Raw genomic sequence first — 5602 nt, 5'->3', positions numbered from 1 at the left:
TGGTCTGTTAATAAAATTATCTCGGCTCCTTCTATATAACCTCGAAACTTGGAACATGCCCACACGATAGCTAGGGCTTCACGCTCCGTGGTCGAGTAATTTCTTTCAGCAGCCGACAACAGTCGGCTTGCATATTCAATCGGATGTTCTGTGTTATCCTCACTCTGGAGTAAAGCTGCGCCTAGCGCATAAGAACTAGCATCACTTTTATATAAAATGGTAAGTTGTCTTGGGCTTGTTGGGTGCAGACGTTAATGCATACTTAAGATACTCAAATGCATCTTTTTGCCTTACAGTCCAAGCCCATTTGGCATTCTTTTTCGTAAGTTCGGTTAATGGTTTCGAGATCTCCGCGTAGCCATTTATGAATCTTCGATACCAAGAACACGTTTGAATAAATGAAATAAGTTCTTTAACATTCGGTTCTTTTCTTCGGCTAATAGCAACTGTTTTCTCTTGATCAACGCATATCCCGTCAGGCGCGAGGACATGTCCTAGATACTTCACTACCTCACAACAAAATCGGCTTTTATGATTATTTACGCGCAATTTATAATCTTGCAATTTAGATAGAACGATAACGAGATCTTTTAAATGATCGGAGAATGACGGAGAACATACAATCAAATCATCGAGATAAACTAAAATTTGAACTTTCGAAACGACGTTGGAACGTTGCCGGTGCATTGCGTAAACCAAATGGCATTCTTCTAAATAAAAAGGTCCCAAATGGAGCAATAAAACACGTTTTGTAAGAGTCATTATCATTAACTTTTATTTAGTAATAGCCGCTTTGAAGGTCTAATGTAGTAATAAAATTAGTACTTTTCGCTGCATGTAGAAGGTCATCCATACGTGGCAGTGGATACCTGTCTGGCACGGTTATGGCGTTAATCTTTCTGTAATCAATACAGACGCGCACCCCACCAGTTTTCTTCGGAACCATTACAACGGGGGATGTCCAAGGCGACTCGCATTCTTCGACAATACCTGCTTCGATCATCTTCTCGATTTCCGTTTTTAGTTCACGCGTTTTTGCAAACGAAAGACGATATGGCGGACTAAAAACCGGTTCGTGGTTACCAGTGTTGATTCGGTGCTCAGCGTACGGCGTTGGTTCCGTGATGTCTCCAAATACTTCCGCATTTGTTTGGAGCACTGCATCGAGCTGCTGCTTCTGCTGGAGGGTCAAACTCGCACCATCTGTTGCTTTCAATATTTTGAAATTGAACGAGTACAACCTCACGTAATCGTCATCATCATCATCATGCCTTCTCTTAGGAACAAGACCAGGAAGTAGCGTTGGTTCGCTTTGCCTCTTTGGCGTCAATGCATCTGGTGGCAATGCGTCTCTAAATATTGCCTGGATCGAATGTGGCGAGTAATCATTACTGGGAATTTCAGGACCATAGTTCTCGCATTCGGATACGTCTGCTTCTGAGCGTGGCTTAGTCATAGGCATCTTTCGCTTAGGTGTAACATTTGCGCATTTAACGACTTCAATAATATTGAACGGCACAGTTTCCGCAAAATTTAAGGGTTGAGTTGGTTTGTCTTCAAAGTACCAGTACCTCTGCCCCATATTTGGCACTATACCAGCTTGCTCCAGAAAATCTGCACCGAGTAGAGTGCGGTTTCTTTCAGCGTCAGGTAGTATAATAAACTGGAAATCCATACAGCGACCACCAATCATAATTTTACATACCGTTGCCAAGCAGTGTTCAAACCAAATTTGACAAGGGATGACGGAAAATCGTTCCACATTACATCACGCTCTTACCCTGTCGGAAACACCAACAACGAAAATGAGAACAGTGTTTTCTGGTTACGATCCCGTCTGCTAACGCGATGTCACACGTAACATTTTGGTACTGAAAGCCTTTGAAGTCCATCACCCGCTTCAAGTTTGCGCTTGCTACGCTAGTACGCGCACCAGTATCGAAGTACGCTTGTCCTGGTATACCAAAAAGCTGTATGTTGGCCAGTGGTATATCACGACCAACATTTACGGGAGATAGCGAGTTGAAATTAATAGTACCGCTCGAGATTTTTTATTCACGCTGCATACTGGACAATTAGCTCGCGTCACGCCAGGTGCTTTACACCCATAGCATGCAAACTTCGGTTTGGCAGCTATAGCAGCAGCGATCGTAGCGGCATTTGCCGCATTTGCATCAGATTTTTGCTTCTTAAAACAAGTTTCACGCGTATGCCTCTTATGGCAAAAATAACAGGGCGCGATTTGCTCTTGCGGTCTTTTAAGGGTTTCGCGTTCGCTATTGATAGCTCTACTTCACGAGCATCGTTAAGGAGCTGTTCGTAGGACGAAACTTTCAGACGGCTCACTCTGTCTCGAATATTAGCATTAAGCATACCGAACAACATGTCGAGTTGATCAGCTTCTGCTGGCGTGTTAGGCAGCTGTGCAAATAATGCTAGCTTCTTTCGGATAAAAGTGTCCGCTGGTTCGCCTTTCTGCTGCTTACCTTCCATTATTTCGGCATAAACTCCATGCTGGCTTTGCCGGTGCGAAACATTCTCGGAGCATGCGAATTACTTCCGTAAACGTAGTTACTTGATCCTTCACACCACGCCACCACTCCGCAGCATCACCCTCAAGCAGCATGGGCATCCCGTTTATTGCGTCGGCGTCGTTAATTTTTTCCACCATTTTGAAAGATGATACCGCTGCTACAAATTCTTCCACCTTAACCGGATTGCGCTCTCCGTTATATCGCGCATTGCATGTGCTGAGTGTACCGGCACGTACGTTGCTGTTGCCTACCGACTTCAAAAGTTCCTGGAACTGTTAGCGTCACCATCGTGTTCCGTCGTGGGCTTCTTCTTGGCGAAATTTTGATATTAAGCTTCTAGCCACTAAGTTGGCCGCCAATGTAGAGATGAGACCGTTGATTTTTAATAAAAAAACAGGGAGGCTCCGTGGTTTGGTTTAAGTTTTATTTAAATGTATTCACGCGGACAATAAAATATACGGTAACGAAAACTACAAATAAGAACATTGGGTTTAGTAATCTGCGCGAGCCCAAGCACCACCTGCTCTGCAGCGGCCAGCTATCACTGTCCACACTGCAAAATGCAGATATGAAAGCAACAACTGCTTTGAAGCGGCCAGCTATCGCTGTCCACACTCCAAAGGCAGTCGTATACAAGCACAAGAGCTCTGCTCACCGCCGATCACTAAACAAAGTGTGTAAATTTCCAGAGCGCACAGGCTTTTTATATGCTATCCAAGTCACAATGACAATCATAATTTGATCTTATTGCAATGCTGCATACAAGTGTTATACAATTTAAAACTCACATGCGAGAAAGAGACAAATAGAGGTTATTACATATTGTAGGGCATTGCCATATTAGAATAAAACTTTAACTTTGCTTTTGACAGGAAAAGGTATTGCGATACATGGTATTGCCAGATATACGAATATGTTAAACAAGCAAATCAATAAAACATAAAACATGTATACATAAATAAGTTAAACAATAAAAGCGGCGTGTTACGAAATTCCTTTCCGATAAAAACTGTTTCTCTTACATGTATCATTGGCAACAGTATAGAAATATTTCAATGAGAGTAACTGGATTTCATTTCGTTCCGCTCCACTCACGTTTGAGAAAAAGTTCAGAATCAACATTTCTCAATTTGAAAATAAAGGAAAATTTCATATTAAATATGTGCCTTTTAGTTAAAGAACGCTATCAACGTTTGAGATTTGAGAAAAGGACTGACTCAATTGCATCTCAAATTGAGATTTAACAAAAATGTTTATTGGGTTGCTAAGGGAGCCGATTTTGTCAAGAGGGAGCGTTATCTGAGCAAACCTTTTATTATTGAATCATGGTTCATGAAATAAAAAACACTGTACGACTTCTAATTTCACAAGAGGCAAAGTGATGCAAGAAAACTCCTTAAGATTAATTAACATATCCTATTACTAATATTTATGCAAAAAATTATTATTTTCCCTTTGCCTTTATGAAGCCTACAGGCTTGCAAAGATAATTCTATAAAAATTACGACTGCAAGACGAAAAGGCGCCCTAATAATGAATTGCTGAAATTTTGATTTTCAAAAACTACGGCAAAGATTCATTACAGTATTTGGCAAACAAACACTTTTAACGAAAATAACATAACCGGCATATATTAATTGAAAAAAAAAAGGATTTAAGTCGATGTTTTTTTTACGATGGGAAAATTGATTTGAGTAATTTCGGCAAACTTTGAGGGCTTGTTACTTGGAGAATAAATAATAAAATTTCGTGAAATTTTAGAATTAAGCTAAAAATAATAGCGTATAGATTTAATTAAAATATTAAGGAAAATATTAAATTTTCAAAATGGGCTTTATCGCACGAAATCGGCATTTCGTTACATAGCAAAAAACCGGATTTTTAAACGTAATATTATTTTTGGGGCATATATAGCGTTGCGACCTAGCTACATGGATCTATTGTGCTAACCCTTATCAAGTCACTCCAACCTTAGGCTGTTAATAAAATTAAGCACTTTGGAGGGTGTCATGTTCCAGATTCTGGATGGAGACGATATTCGCTCTCCAAAGTGTATAAGTCTGAGTCGAGTTATACGGGGGCAATCAAATCTACGGAACCGTGTGCTTTTGTGTCACACCTTTAAACTAATTTTATTAATGTAATTTTACCTTTTAAAAAAAATTGGCTAATTTTGATAGCAAATGTGACGAGTTCTTGTAACTTATTTATTTTTTTTATTGTAATAATGTCATTTTAATTTTTATAAGCAATCAAAGTAATTCAAATAACAATTTTGTGGTGTGGTAATTGAATTTTCAGGTAACCTTTTTTTCTTATTTAGTTAAAGATAGGGCTCATTTTACAAGCAACATCGGAAGCTATTCAACGTGTTATTGTTGTGTTTTTGTCCTATAGTTAAAATTTTGATTTTTTCTAACTTACATAAACTCAGAAGATAAGAATTACGTAGAAAAATAACAAAGCGAGAATTATATTATTTCAAAAAGAAACGAGCTCAAAAGAAGCGTAATAAGAATAAGCAGAATAAGAAGATTTTCCGATTAAATAATAAAACATCTATTGGAATTATTTAACCTATTTACAAGCTTTTTCTTATACTATTATTATTCTTCAAAATGCCGTGTCGTCGAATCTAACATTTGAAGGGTAAGAACTACTAAATGGCATAGAGCAAACAAAATAAGCCATTAAAGCCGTTTTTCGGGAACTTAACCGCGAAAAACCTCAACATCTCGGCGCAGTTCTAACATCGAGCGCGAGTTCTGCGCAGAAAATTACTTCGGAAACGACCTACAGCTGCACAGCATCAGAAACTTTGAAATCTGTATTCATAATTATCATGTTCTTAATTTCTTTGAATTACATGTCACATTCCAAGACTACTAGAGCAAGAGCCAGCGACGGCCAGACCTTCGTTATTTTATAAAGGCTGAAAGCTTCTCTATGTATGCCCCCAACGCAGGTAATAACAAACCCAGACTATGAAATTTGGTTAGTGGTGGCTTTGGCAGGTAACAGGTAGTAAAGGTGTATAAAATACCACCTCAAATTCGTGATAGTATAAA

Source organism: Rhagoletis pomonella, unplaced genomic scaffold (genome assembly GCF_013731165.1).
Source record: "Rhagoletis pomonella isolate Grant_MI unplaced genomic scaffold, Rhpom_1.0 Rhpom_scaffold_00002, whole genome shotgun sequence".
In the NCBI taxonomy this organism is placed as follows: domain Eukaryota; kingdom Metazoa; phylum Arthropoda; class Insecta; order Diptera; family Tephritidae; genus Rhagoletis; species Rhagoletis pomonella.
The sequence above is the reverse complement of the archived record's forward strand: the minus strand, read 5'-3'. Positions refer to the sequence as shown.